The sequence below is a fragment of the Oryctolagus cuniculus genome, chromosome 13, assembly GCF_964237555.1.
Source record: "Oryctolagus cuniculus chromosome 13, mOryCun1.1, whole genome shotgun sequence".
Lineage (NCBI taxonomy): Eukaryota > Metazoa > Chordata > Mammalia > Lagomorpha > Leporidae > Oryctolagus > Oryctolagus cuniculus.
Genome location: NC_091444.1, coordinates 37,204,341 through 37,218,014, shown reverse-complemented (window position 1 = coordinate 37,218,014; position 13,674 = coordinate 37,204,341). Strand labels below are relative to the sequence as shown.

Here is a 13,674-nt window from a genome sequence, read left to right as displayed (position 1 = left end):
CCCTCCATTATCCTTCTCAGCTGGCAATAACTTGTGGTTGTAAAGCAAGGAAAAAAAGAGTTTGGGTGATTTTAATCAAAGCTTGGATTCTAGCCCTGCCCTGCAGCAGGCTGTAATATGAGAAATGTTCCAGCCTCACATTCCAATAGAAATGAAATTTTATGTGACGAGCTCCCCTTCATTAACTGCCACCTCTTGTTTTGCTAAACAGCAAAAATTTCTTAAGCACTGACTACTTCAAATTATGCTAGAGGCTACATGAATTACAGTGCTGTCCTAGATAAATAACTAATCAATAACGAACCGCATTTAACAAAAATTTAAAATAGAACAAATAAATCTTAAAACACTCCAAACAGTGCACAGATACACACACACAGAAATCTAGACTCAACATGCTGCTTTCTCTAGAGAGTACTCTAGGTATGAACATCAAAACATTTCAGGTGCTTTTGAAATGTAGAAAACACTATATAATCAAAAGCAGAGGAGCTTTAAAGTCAACTCCACCATTTATAAGTAGTGCAAACTTCAGACGAAGGATTTAATCTCTCCAAAAGTGAAATAAAAGTACCTACCCTATAGGAGTGTAAGGGTTGTTGTAATGATTCAATAGTATATTAAATGTCCAGTGTAGTGCCTGACATGTAGTACATGACCAAGAAAGAGAAGCCAGTATTTTAGAGACATTTTCAATATGAAGGACACATTTACTGGTGAGTTTTACTCCTTGGTAGGAAAAAATTCATCATGTCAATAAAACTTACTACTGTTTTGAAAAATAAACTAAAATCACAAGTTTCACAGAAGAAAATGTAATCTGACAATATATAAACTATGAGCATGTATCTTATGGTAAAGTGGAGGATAGGAAACTGCAACTAAGAGGTGAATAATATTTCAAAAGGAGAGTATTTCAATAGCAACAAAAAACATGCAGAGATTATTAAGGGCCTAAAGAAGGAAAAAGTCCAAGAAGCAGCTATACCTATTTGTCAAGTTGAAATAGGTCCTGTCTCTTCCCATTATTCTTCCTCCTCTTCTCAACTCCTATAGGGAAGAAATATGTTCTCTTAGATATTGGGAGTCCAGGGGGAAAAAAAAGGCAAGGAAGTCTAAAGTAACAAGATAAACAAGTAATCTATATGTATTAAACTACTTGCTAATTCTCTGGGTTAACAGGTTTGTTTTTTTTTTTTTTTAACTGTACAAGCTTCACTTTAAAACACACATAATTTACAGAATGTACCTTGAGATCAGGTCTATGAGTCATTCCACACCTTACTTTGAATTAACTCAAATAATTCTGACTAGCTAATAATTATGACAAATAGAGATTTCATTTGAGTAGGAGATTAAGGAACTAAAGAAAGAGAAATAGATGATTTTAATACTCTAATATTTTAATAATAGGGCACTTGTAAGATGAGAAAACATCATTATACAACACAGCAAGTAACAGCAGGCAGAGAAAAGGAGAGACTGCAAGAAGGTGTGCACCAAGGACTAGGGAACAAATGTGATGATCAACTCACTACTTACTCTGATTTTTTAGAGGCAATAATTGCCAGCACACTTCATTGAAAATCAAAAGCTGCCACACATAGATTACCAAAATTTATCAACTATAGTGTTGTGAAACAGAAAATCATATAATTTTATAATTCTACATCTCAAAATGAGGCTTGCCAATACAAAATTATTCTATTTTATGACCAAAGTGTAGTAAATCATTCAAAAAATCAATACCACTCAAAATTCAATGTTCATTTAATCATGCCTTTTTTTTTTTTTAAAGAAAATAGTTAAGGATTACAAGAAAGAGGCAATAAAATTTACTTCTTTCAAGATCTCTTAACTTTTGCCCTATTTACAAATGTAGAAATACATGCATTTCTCAAATTTAAAACCAAACATACAGAGGTAGCCATTCAGTACAGCAATTAAGATGCTTGGGAAGCCCACATGCCACGTGGGAGTGCCTGGGTCCACGTCTCAGCTCCACTATGGATTCTACATTCCTGCTAGTGGGCACCCAGGTGGGCAGCAGGTGACAGCTCGAGTAGTTGGGACTCTACCACCCATGGGGAAGAAATAGATTGAGTTCCTGGATCCCTTCTTAGAGCTCGCCCAGTCTTCATTGTTGAGAACATTTGAGGAGTGAACCACAGAATGAAAGATCTCTCTTTCTCTCTCTCAAATAAATAAAAATTCAAAATCAATAAAACCTAACATACAAAATTATGCAGAGAAACTCTCTTCCAGTTGGGCAAAAGATTCTTTGACAACTCAACACAAGTCACTGAGTCAAATGCAAATTCTATCAACTTTCCATACACAAAGAAAATGTTTCCTGATCTAATTGAGAAATAACTGCACTATAAAATTGAGGCAGACAGTCTATGCACCATATCTCATAATCTCACTGGATCTTGAGTCCATACAGTAAAAAAAAAAAAATCTGTCATTTATATTGAAGTATTTCACATCCTAAGATATAACTGTCACAGGAAATCTCTTTCTTGGTTAACCGATTACCTCCATGGCTGGCACTTATATATTTTACTTTGCTTTTTACTCAAATCTGAAGGGAAGACACCTTTGGAGAGGGAAGAAAGAAGTTACTTCAAATTCCTGTGCTTTCTGTTTCCCTTTGAAACTACATCTCGATAGTTATACTACAAAGCAAAAAACAGAAAAAACAAAATGGGGCGGGGCGGGGGTTAAATAATAGAATTAGAGATGGTACTATGGTAAGTACACCCTTTCAGTTTACAACATAGAATTTGCAAATGAAATACGACCCCAAAAAGTTTACTCAAAAAATAGACCCACGAATACAAAGGTAAAGAATATCATATATTCATATATGGCCCAAAGACATGCACTTGCCTGGAAATAATAAACTGATAGCAAAAACAAGCTAAAGATCTGGGAAAGTGACAATAAAATGTCAGGAACAGGGAAAAGTGAGGGGTGGGGGGAGGGGCAGAATCTCACTCTAATGATATCCTCTAATAAGACCCTCAAGCCAAGTACCAGGATATAATAAGTGCTATAATGTATTGAGTACTACATTCGGGCATTATGCGAAGCATAACTTACATATATTATCTCATTTATGCCTGATAACATCTGTGTGCAGTGGGGATTATTGCGCTTATTTTGCAAGTAAGACAGAAAGTTCAATGGCTTTAGCTCAAAGTCTGTATTAACTATGCTGAGCTTGCACAAGACCCACAAAAGGTATTATTGTTATTACCAGAATTCAGTTCAAATTAATGCCTAAAACCTGGAAACTTTCTAAAGGATCCACTTACATCTTGCGACATTCTCTTTATGCCCCCAGAGAATCCTTAAAACTCTTAAAAAGAGTTCCAAATTCCTGTCCTATGTTGCCTACAGGAAGTTCCTGATTTCGAAAAGCACTATGTCTGTCCACCCTAACCCTCCTCCGGAAAAAAAGCTCTCTCAGTATTTCTCTTGATCCATGCACTCCACATACTTCAGGTCTTTTTGGAATATCCCCTGGCAATCATCCAAAGACTAACTTGTACTTACTTGCAAAATTTCTTCAAACTTTACAGGTATCATAAGTCACTATGTGTCCCAACTAGACACATTTGGATATTTTATGACACAATTACTTCTCTCTGACCATCCTTCCTCCAATGGCACCGAATCCTCTCCATTCTCATATCAGCATGCTCCCTTAACTAGAGGCTTCATTAGCTTCGCTTAACTGTATTCACTATTGTAGCAGAACAGGCACTGGATGGAAACCCAGAGACCCAAGGCCTTTAGTCCTGGTTCTCTTACCAGTGTGTTAACTGGGACAAATCATTCCACCATTCCGGAATCAGTTTCTCAAACATTAATGCAGAGAATCAGACTCAAAACTAGTTCCCAGCTCTAAAGATTTCTTTATGAAAAAAGTAATAAGAGCACAAACAAAAACAGAAAATTTAAATTATTTCAAGTTTCTTAAATTTTAAAAATTAAATATGTAACATATTAAAATCACAAGAACACTAATTCTTAAATTTCAAAACATGGGGCCAGCGTTGTGGCGTAGCAGTTAAAGCCACCATCTGCAGTGCCAGTATCCCATATAGGCGCCAGTTCGAGTCCCAGCTACTCCACTTTCCATCCAGCTCTCTGCTATGGCCTAGGAAAACAGTGGAAGATGGCCCAAGTCTTTGGACCCCTACATCTTTGTGGGAGACCTGGAGGAAGCTTCTGGCTCCTAGCTTCAGATGGCGTAGCTCCGGCCATTGCAGCCATCTGGGGAGTGAACCAACAGATGGAAGGCACCTCTCTGTCTCTCTCTCTGCCTCTGCTTCTCTGTAACTCTGCCTTCAAATAAATAAAATCTTTTTAAAAATTTTTTTTTCAAAGCATGACAAAGGCCATTAAATTATCCATTTCCATTCTTTATTTGACAGACAAATAAAAATCTAGGTCTTTATTGTTTTTAAAACCCTTAAAGAATAACTGGGCTCTGATTACAGACACTCTCCTATTTACTAAATACTATGCAATATTTCATATGCTACACATTTGTTTAACACAAACAGTTTTTAAAATACTAACTGGAATTGTAGTCCTATGCATCAACCTGGCTGGATTATAGCACCCAGTTATTTAATCAACTACCCATTTAGGTGTTGTTGTAAAGGTATTTTGTATATGCGGTTAACAGTTTCAATCAGCTGCCCTTTTTTTTAAAGATTTATTTATTTGAAAGTCAGAGTTACAGAGAGGCAGAGGCAGAGAGAGAAGTCTTTCATCTGCTGGTTCACTCCCCAAATGGCTGCAACAGTCAGAGCTGAGCTGATCTGAAGCCAGGAGCCAGGAGCCAGGAGCCAGGAGCTTCTTCTGGGTCTCCCACACAGGTGCAGGGACCCAAACACTTGGGCCATCTTCTACTGCTTTCCCAGGCCATAGCAGAGAGCTGGATTGGAAGTGGAGCAGCTGGGACTCAAATTGACACCCATATGGGATGCTGGCACTGTAGGTGGAGGCTTAGCCCACTAGGCCACAGCACTGACCCCCCCCATCTGACTTTAATACAGGAGACTATCATCAAAATGTAAATGGAACCCACCAAGTCACTTGAAAGGTCTTAAGAGCAAAAACAGGTTTCTCAGAAGAGAATTCTGCCTCAAGACTGCAGAATCAACTCCCGTCTGAATTTCCAGCCTGCTGGCCCAACCTACAAATTTTGTGCTTGCCAACACCTACCAACTGTGAGCGAATTCCTTAAATAAATCTCTTTGCAAAGAAAAATGCATGCATCCTCATACATTGTATAGGAAACTGGTCAGTTACCACAGAGAACCTACATTCATACACTAACACAGTGAAAGTCAAACTGGTACTTTTCCTTTTTTAAAGGTCAACAGATGCCTGTATCTTAGAAGTCCTTTAAAATACTAAAGCATTTAAGTAAGTGCTCAGACGGTTATTTTTTTAAGGTAGAACTTTCTACCCAAGACCAATAAACTAACAATGCCATTATTTCACTATAGTCATTAATCATTAAAATCAATCCACAAAAAACTCCCTGACTCAACACAAATTCTAAGGATTAAGTATTCTAAGTGTAGAACACAAAGTTAAAAAGAATTGCTAATAAGTGAATGAGAAAATTAACACCAAAATATATCTTCACAGGCTGAAATGCTGAACTTCCAAAACACATGCAAGACAAAATTGGTAAGAATAAATGTTAAAGCCCTGCATTTCAGTTTGAAAATCAGTTAAGTTCAGGAGATAAGACTAATGGAGTGTTCCTACTAAAATTCTAAGAGCTTCAGCTTACCAAATGCCTAATACAAGAGTAAAATGGGTCTGCTTAAATGCTAATGTAATTTGAGACTTCAATGATATTAAATATTCAATTATAGTACAGACTGGTGGCTACCTTACAGGAAGTAACTGTCCAAAAATTTGCTGCCTTCATCAGACATATAACATAATGTAAACAATTATGGAAACGATATTTTCAGGATACTGACAACCTAATGTTTCCAGAAGAAGATGATCATTATGGTGAGGGATTCAGATGCCAGAACCATTCAACCTGGAGAAGAGACAATCATCTTCAAATGTGCAACAAAATTTTGTGCACCAAAGAGAAAATAGATATTCTGGGTTGCTCTAGTTGATAAAACTAAAACCAACAGATTAAAAAAACACACACACAATAGGTAGTTTAGACCTGTCATAAATTTAAAGAATAAGGACCAGTGTTGTGGTATGGCAGCTTAAGCCACTGCTTGTGATGCCAGCATCCCATATCAGAATGCTGGCTTAGGTCTCAGCTACTCCACTTCTTTTTTTTATACAATTTTTTTTTTTTTAATTTGACAGGTAGAGTTATAATAGACAGTGAGAGAGAGAGACAAAGAGAAAGGTCTTCCTTCTGTTGGTTCATTATCCAAATGGCTGCTACGGCCGGCGCTGCACCGATCCAAAGCCAGGAGCCAGGTGCTTCTTCCTGGTCTCCCATGAGGGTGCAGGAGTCCAAATACTTGGGCCATCCTCCACTGCCCTCCCGGGCCACAGCAGACAGCTGGACTGGAAGAGGAGCAACCGGAACTAGAACCCGGCACCCACATGGGAAGCCAGCGCTGCAGGCAGAGGATTAACCAAGTAAGCCACAGCACCGGCCCCAGCTACTCCACTTCTAACCCAGCTCCCAGCTTATGCACCTGGGACAGCAGATAACAGCCCAAGTATTTGAACCCATGTCATTCAAGTGGGAGACTAGGATGGAGTTCCAAGCTCCTAGCTTTGGCCAGGCCCATTCCAACTATTAAAGCTATCTGTGGAATGATCCAGAGAATGAAAGATATTTTCTTCTTTCTCTCTTTCAAATAAATACATACATCTATAAAAAAGTTAATAAAAAGATTAACCATATAACTGGAATCACCCAACAAGGAACCAAGGTTGTACATAAAAAAAAGTAACTCCATGTCTTAGCCCATGGTGTGCTGCTATAACAGAATATCACAGATTGGGTAATTTATAAACAATGGGAGCTTATTTGGCTCACAGTTCTGGAAGCTATAAAGTACAAAAACATGGTGTGGGCATCTGTGCTGTCATAACATGGCGAAAAACCAAATACAGAGAGAGCCAAACTCCCATTTATTAGGAACACACTCCCAAGATAACTACATTAATCCATTCATAAGAGCAGAGCCAAAATGACCTAATCACATTTTAAAGGCCTCACCTCTTAATACTCTTATAATGGCAATTATATTTCAACATGAGTTTTGGAGGAGACATTCAAACCACAAAGCAGTCCCTGTCATTATAAGTATTCCTGCAAGGACCATATGTCTTGGGCCATATGTCTTCTGGAGTGGGATGGTGTATGAGGATATTCAAATTAAGTAGAAGACTGGATAAAGTGACTATTATAGATTCACTCCAGTTCTGCGGTGATAATATTTTAACTGCAGAAATAAAAGAACAAGTTGAGTCAGGAAACTAATTACATAATGCAAGCTAGATGGGTGAAAAGGAAGAAATGAGAAAATGATTCTAATGTACTCAAACATATTCAAAAATAGATGGCAGATAAGGAATTATAAGTGAGATGTAGTTAAAAAAAAAAAAAAAGACCTGGATTTAGGGTTAGAACAGCTTGGATTGCATTTCAGTTCCAATACAACCTAGCTCTGTAGAAAACTGGGCAACTCAACCTTTCTGGGGCTTAGAATTTTCCATCTCTGAAATTGGGATAACACCTGTCCTGACCTAAAGACCAAATGACTACATAATAAAAATAACTTACACATACATTATCATTGTTATTTCTCCATATTAGTCAGACTCAGCTTTGCTCAACACACTTTTTAAAAAGAGTGTAGGGGCTGGTGCTGTGGCATAGTAGGCTAGGCCTCCACTTGCAGCACCGCCATCCCATTTGGGTGCCAGCTCAAGTCCTGGCTGCTCCACTTCCAATCCAGCTCTCTGCTATGGCCTGGGAAAGCAGTAGAAGATGGCCCAAGTGTTTGGGCCCCTGCACCTGTGTGGGAGACCTGGAAGAAGCTCCTGGCTCCTGGCTTCTGATTGGCCCAGCTCCGGGTGCTGTGGCCATTAAGGAATGAACCAGTGGATGGAAGACCTTTATCTCTGTCTCTCCCTCCCTCTCTCTCTAACTTTGCCTCTCAAATAAATAAAATCTTAAAAAAATAAAAAAGAGCATGAAAAACCTAGAATCTTAAAAGATCAACCAAAATAAGGCCTTATACAGGGACAGAAGAGACAGAAAGTATATTTTAACTCAGAATCCTAATGAAATAAATATTGCTTTATTGGAGAAAAACTAAAAAGACCTCTACTACAGATTAAATTAAGTGTTCTTAAAAAGGATGTTGTTTACTTGTCTTCTATAACCAAAGAAGAGAGATTAAGAAGTGGAGGACTCCTTAATGAATGCAAGTGAGATTTCAGGTAGGTCTAAGGAAGAATTTTTACATACTTGTCTTGATATAAAATAAAAACCTGTAAGTCACAAAACAACACAGGAATTATCATTCCTTCCTTTAAGGTTGGTAAGACCCTGGAAGAGTCAGTCTATGGAAGTTCAGGATTTAAACCCACCTGTCCCTAGATTGGTCAACCTTTACCATCCTTAAGGGAGCTAAATCAAACTATCTCCCCATAATCCTTCTACCTCTGGATCTCAGTGAACTGGAGCTAGTAAATGTTTATTAGAGAAGAAATAAAGTTAGCAACTCAGAGTATAATTACTTCTATTTGAAAGGCAGAGAGACAGAAATTTCCATCCACTGGTTAACTCCCCAAAAGTTAGCAACAGCAGGGGGTGGTCCAAACCAAAACCAGGAGCCAGAAACTCAATCCAGGTCTCCCACATGAGTGGCAGGAACCCAACTACTTGAGCCATCACCTGCTGCCTCCCAAGCGGCATTAGCAGAACGTTGGAATGGGAATTAGATCCAGGACTGGAATCTAGATACTGTAATGGGATGCAGGCATAGCAAGTGGCCTTTTAATCTCTGCATCAGATGCCCACCCCAGGAGTATATTTCATATGAACATTTTACCACAATCAAAACTATTCTCTGGTCAGGCATTTGGCTTAGCAGTTAAGCTACCAGCTGGGAGTACCCTGGGTTTGAACTGACCTCAAGCAACTGACTGCAGCTTTCTGCCAATGCAGACCCTAGGTGGCACTCAAGTAACTGAGTTCCTGCCATCCATACGAGAGACCTGGATTGAGTCCCCAGCTCCCATCTTCATGTACTCCTCATTCCTTTCACCCTGACATCACTGCAGGCTTTTAAGGAGTGAACACTGTCTGTCTGTCTCTCTCTCTCTCTCTCTCTCTTACTCTCACTCTCATTCTCTGAAATAATAAACCAAATGGGTTAAAATTTTAACAGGTGCATCTGAATAAGGGGTATATAGGGGGTCAGTGCTATGACGTAGCAGGTAAAGCCACTGCCTGCAGTGCCAGCATCCCATATGGGTATTGGTTCGAGTCTTGGCTGCTCCACTTCCAATCCAGCTCTCTGCTATGGCCTGGAAAGCAGTAGAAGATGGCCCAAGTCCTTGGGCACCTGCACCTGTGTGGGAGACCTGGAAGAAGCTCCTGGTTCCTGGCTTCAGATTGGCATAGCTCTGACCATTGTGACCATCTGGGGAGTGAACCAGCGGATGAAAGACTTTCTCTCTCGCTCTTGCTCTCTCTCTCTCCCCACCTCCTCTTTGCCTCTCCTTCGCTCTCTGTATAAGTCTGACTTTCAAATAAATTAAAAAAAAAAAAAAAAGAGTATACAGGTGGTTCTTTGTACTGTTCCTAAAACTTAATTAAATTACTATGAAATGGTCATCAATTAGTTTAAAATATTAGGGATTCACTACAATACTTACTAGCTGCACAGTCCTTAGTTCTTGTGGAAATGTCTAGAACTTGATTACATACCAATTACATGCCTGTCTTTCCCCTCCCACTGTTGTAATACAAGTTCACTCATATAACAGTGGTCTTCACAGGTTCACAGAAAATGCATATCATGAAAAAACTACCCGTGAACATCAATTTTTTTGCACCAAAATAAACATATTTTTCAATTACACATTTCCACAAGTTTTCAGGTAGGTCTAAGGAAAAATATAGTGCACACAGTACTTGGTCATATCTACAATGTTTAATCACCATCCTCCCAATATTGAAAATGCTAGTGCTAAAATAAACCATTCCTACTTCAACCCTGGCTCAAATCACTCCATGATTCCTAGTTACCACAAGCCTTTCAAAAGGCTTGCCAGGTCGTTCTCCTGAGAGCTGACACGGGATCCCCTCCCTAGCCCCTGCAGGCAATAAAGGAGATCAGGTCTGCAGAGTATTTAAAAACTACAAGAAAACCAACTAGAAGTTTTTCTGCTCTACTACTAACAGAAGCTGACAATTCTAAACAAACTCCATGCTAAAATACTTCATACAACCACAGCAGATAGCTCTCTCCATCACCCTTGGTACACCAACGGTGATGGCTGCCTTCCCCCACCACCACCCAAATCTTTTACCCAAGAGTTCTTTTCCTCAAAATCTCAAAATTTTCAAAATGTTTAAAACTAATAACAACAAAGGCTAGGTATGGGCAATCAACATCTTTCTACATTATTTCCAAGTACAAGGTATCTCATCACTTTAATAGAAAAGCTCATGTAAATTTAATGTGATGCCCCACTTTAAGCAAAACTGAGTACAGTCCTAATTAATTTTGCTTTAGTACTACAATTTTTTTTAGAAAAAAAAATTTAAAAAAAAAAAAAAGATTGATTGATTGATTTGAAAGGCAGAGACACAGAGAGAGAAGGGAGGGAGGGAGAGAGGGAGGGAGAGAGAGACCTCCATCTGCTGTTTCACTCCCCAAATGGCCACAAAGGCCAGGACTGGGAGAGGCCGAAGCCAGGAGCCAGGAAATTCTTCCAGGTCTCCCACGTAGGTACAGGGGCCCAGGGACTTGGGCCATCTTCTGCTGCTTTCCCAGACACATAAGCAGGGAGCTAGATCAAAAGTGGAGCAGCAGAACTTGAACCGGCACCCATATGTGATGCCAGCACTACAGGCAACAGCTCAACCTTCTAGGTCACAGCACCGGCCCAGAAGGCAGTATTTTCATTATCACTATTTTTATAGTTCCTCTGACAGAGATACATATTTCATCACAGCAGAAATAGAAAGAAACAGTGACTACAAAAGATTTAGTAATCTGCTGTACCTAATCAAAAATTATTATTAAAATGTATAAAATATCTAAATCCTACAGAATAGCCAAGAATTTATGTAAAGAGAAAACTAAGAAATTTACTCAACAATTAGAACAAACATTCTAAAGATTTTCAAAAACACAGAGCAATCAAATTTAAATATAGCATTCAGATAGATAACTAGAAAGTCGCCACAGAAGGCAGGTGCTCTTGTGTTTCAAACCAACCATAAACTAAGGTTTAAAGGCTTGCGTTCTTTCTCAAGTGCTTTCTCTCTTGAAAACCAAGGGGAAGGGGGCAAGAATACCAAGAATACCGTTTTTAAACCAAGATTATGTGGGAGGATAAAACCAAGCCTTATCAGGTAAACAGTATTGTCTACTTAAATAAGACTAAATTAAATTTATCTAGAAATCAACATAGCAGTTAGTTCAACGACTTTAGAGATCAGTGACATCTGTTCATTTTCTAATTTGAAAAATTAATCAATATGCTCATTTATATATTAAAGTATACCTGCCATTTAGGTATGGCTTCATACTTGTAAATATCAGCTATGCTGCTAAGCAGAGACATTTTAACTATGAATCTCACTCAAGCAGAGATCTTTAAGGCCATCAGAAACCAGCAAGCAATACACCAAGATACATATAAATGTTAACATTTGCTAATTTACTTCAAATAGTTCATGTCAGACCACCAAATTCCATCTAAGTGCTACCTACAACAACAAAATAATGCTCAAAATTAAAAAAAAAAATCTAACGCTTGAAATGTGAAACATCAGAAATGGAGAAAACAATCATCCTCCAATGACAGTATTATGGCTTCCTCCAGGTACCTTGCCCAGCTTGCAGCAAACATTCAACTCACCATCTACTTAAAAGCTAACAGTCTGCAAAACTGTACTGACTGAGACATCTTAAGATGTAGAAGATGTAGATTAGGAATTACAGATGAATTGCAGTCAATAAAACAAGAATACAATGTAAACAGTAACTAAAATTAATAGTAATTACCTCTGATACTGATAAAAACAAGTCTGCTACTACACACTAACCACTATGAAAGCGAAATGTGTGCAAGAACATAATCATTGATCTTGGGTTATCAATTGATTTTAAATATTGCTGGTGGTAAATATATGTTTTCCTTGTAGCAGAAATAAAAAAGAACAGTAAAATCTTAGGAATTGCTAGTGATCTGCTGCACCTTAATGTAAAATTACCTTACTGGCTTAACTGAAACACCGAGCCCAAAAGAACAGCTTGTAAGGAAAAAAGAAATGTGCTAAAGAGCTGGGCAGGAAAACAATGAAGTGCAGCCGGGAACGTTGACAGCCTGGCTTTGCTGCCACCATCACTGTCATTCTGAACCCACTTAGAAGTTCGTTCGATGACAAAGGAAACAGGATAACCTAAACTCAGCAGGCAAGAGAAGTGTCCAAAAGGAAAACTTCGGCTGGGTGCCTGTATGCAGAGAGCTGTGAAGTCCTACCAGCCTAAACTGGGTCTGGGTGAAGAAGAGTTCAAGTTTGCCCTGGGAATGTAAAACATTCTCCCGAAATCCACGCGGAGGTTAAAGCAAATTAAATTAAATCCGCATTAATTGCAAACGAAGCAATGCGAGTTGGGCATCCAGTCGGTGGCTGGTCATCTTTCTGATTGGTTAGGTCAAGACGTCCTTCCCATCGACGACCCCCGGAGAAGAAGCGACCCCTCCTCCCCACCGTCTCCCCGGGACTCACTCAACCTCTGCCGTCTCGTGCCACCCTCACGGACAACCCGCCGGCACCCGGACACACCCCCACGAGAGGCTGTCGCCCTCGAGACGCATCTCTTCCCAGTGTCATGCGCATCCCCCGCCCGCCTCAGGGCCTCTCCGGCCTCGGGGTCCTCGGTGCCTCCCTCTGCAGCCCCTAGCCATTGCGCTCAGGGCTCTCCCGGTTCTCCCCGGTCCCGGCCCCCTCCTCAAACCTGGAGTCCCAGCTCTCCCTCCAGCCGCGCGGGGAGTGCCGACTCTCCCGTCCATACCCGGTCTTTCAGTCGCCGCGCGGGGAGATGGCGCGCGGAGAAGCGTCCACGCAGGAGACAAGTGCCTGGGACACCGCGGCTCCGAACTCACCTCCAGTCCAGACTCTTGGAGCCTGGCCCGGAGCCCGGCTTCCGCCTGGCGCGGTCGGCGTTCGCGAGCGGGACCGGAAGTCCCGCCCCGCCTGCTCCCGGCGGGCCCGCCCGCTGTCCCTGAGCGGAGGCGTCTCGCTGGGAGCAGAGAGGGGTCGCAGGCTGCCGGCGCGGGACTGCAGGGCCGGAGCGGGGCTTGGCCCCTAGGGGCGAGGCAGGCTGGAGACTCCCTTCGCCCTCCTCCTCTTTCTAGTGCTTCCTTCAACCCATCTGCCAGTGCTTGGCCAAG

At 40.5% G+C, this 13,674-nt stretch overlaps 1 protein-coding gene across 41 annotated transcripts in view; it reads right to left on the bottom strand.

Moving 5' to 3' along the window:
* Positions 1-13,442, bottom strand: part of DISP1 (dispatched RND transporter family member 1) — a 195,130-nt gene extending 181,688 nt beyond the window's left edge. For 15 of the 41 annotated variants that reach the window (XM_051821355.2, XM_051821361.2, XM_051821360.2 and 12 more), the window contains exons 1-2: positions 13,296-13,432; positions 989-1,050 (exon numbers count right to left, since the gene is read on the bottom strand). The gene's annotated coding sequence lies outside the window, so the exon portion shown is untranslated. Of the gene's footprint in view, positions 1-988; positions 1,051-13,238 lie in introns of all 41 variants that reach the window. The other 26 variants (XM_051821356.2, XM_070055352.1, XM_070055344.1 and 23 more) reach the window with 13 other exon arrangements.
* Positions 13,443-13,674: the final 232 nt, after the last annotated feature.